This window comes from Cystoisospora suis (assembly GCF_002600585.1).
Source record: "Cystoisospora suis strain Wien I chromosome Unknown contig_4638, whole genome shotgun sequence".
Taxonomy (NCBI): domain Eukaryota; phylum Apicomplexa; class Conoidasida; order Eucoccidiorida; family Sarcocystidae; genus Cystoisospora; species Cystoisospora suis.
In genome coordinates, this window is record NW_027157430.1 from 42,023 (window position 1) to 43,536 (window position 1,514).

The 1,514-nt window shown below is 38.6% G+C and overlaps 1 protein-coding gene across 1 annotated transcript in view; it reads right to left on the reverse strand.

Moving 5' to 3' along the window:
* Positions 1-1,269, reverse strand: part of CSUI_008331 (uncharacterized protein) — a 4,417-nt gene extending 3,148 nt beyond the window's left edge. The window contains exons 1-2 of the mRNA XM_068068465.1: positions 948-1,269; positions 119-194 (exon numbers count right to left, since the gene is read on the reverse strand). The gene's annotated coding sequence lies outside the window, so the exon portion shown is untranslated. The remainder of the gene's footprint in view (positions 1-118; positions 195-947) is intronic.
* Positions 1,270-1,514: the final 245 nt, after the last annotated feature.

A 1,514-nucleotide genomic window follows, 5' to 3' on the forward strand; every position in this document is an offset into this window, starting at 1 on the left:
ACAGATAGATTAAAGATAGAATAAGGGTAGATAGACCCAGTAAGGATAGAGTGTAGATAGATTAGAGATAGATTAAAGATAGGTAGTGGTAGTGTTGTATGTGAGACGTTTGTCTTACTTTGACGTGATCGGAAGGGGAGAGTCCATTCATTTGCGTGAAGTAGAGAAGGAGAAGTCGAATCTTCTCACTTACTCTAGTGTACATACACATGCAAGAGCAAACCACATGCATCTTAGCCTAGTCACGGAGAGACAAGAAATAAGAAAAATAGAAAGATAGAAAGCAGGGATAGAGAACAAAAAGGAAAGCCCTCTCCGTGAATGGAATATTTGAAGCCTAATACATATACATACATAATACATACATATATATACATATACATAATACATACACACAGAGAGATGCTCCTCATACATATTCATGTCTGCATGCGTAGATATCTTTAACTATCTTTCACAAGATCTATAGACGTCAAGTATACACAAATAGCAGTGAAGGAACACTCTCAAACGAAAGACAAGCCTCACACAAGAAGCAGAAGAAGAAGTATTTCTATAGATCTATGTATACATATCTTTCTATATAAATCTCTCTCTACAGATGTGTATATCTTCCTCTCTTCATCTCCTGGTCGACGGAGCGAGGCGGATAAAGAAATTAAGAGAACACTTTGTCCCCTTGGAAGCTTTCCCTTCGTTTTCACGCCTGTAGAGAATTCTCTCTTCTTCTACCATACTAAGAGAGAGAGAGAGAGAATGAGAAGTGATCTCTCATTCCTCTCTTCTGTCTCTCTTTCTGTCTATCCGTTCACCTCCTCTTTGTTTCTTTCTTGTCCTGTCTATTACTCAGCTCAGTGTCATCAATCATATCTCTTTTCTTTCTCTTTCTTTCTTTCTTTCTTTCTTTCTTTTTCTTTGTTTCCTTGAAGGTGAGGTGTGTTTTGTACCTAGCAGAGAATTGACTATCCGAGAGAATGGAAATGAGAGTTTGCTGAAGCTTCGAAGAGGTCACTTCTTTTCCAGACTTCGTGACTCCGCAGCTCAAATCCTACGGTGTACATACACCTCACACACAGATACACATCCATCCTTACACATAGAGACAGATACACAGATCACGACGATGCTGAAGGTAGAAGAAGAGACTGAGAGGAGAGAGGAAGAAGTGAAAGAAAGAAAGAAAGAAAGGACAAAAAGAAACCCCGCATGACCTCGAGGAAGACGAGAATTAGGAAGAAGAAGAAAAGCCCCTAATACGTATCATACACGTCTCAGCATATTGATATAAATAGATATAGATGTACACCTTTCTCAGATTTCTCTTCATCTATCTACTAGAGTGTGAACATCTTTATTGAAGAGACATTGTTAAATAAATATCCATACACACACCTGTTGAGTTGTGCTTCTCTCCCTTTCTTACTGCAGAGAAAGGGAGAAGAATCGAATATTTTCTTTCTCTTCTTTTTTGTCTTTCTTAGAGATCTAAGAACGTTGAGAAATTCCAGCCGCGC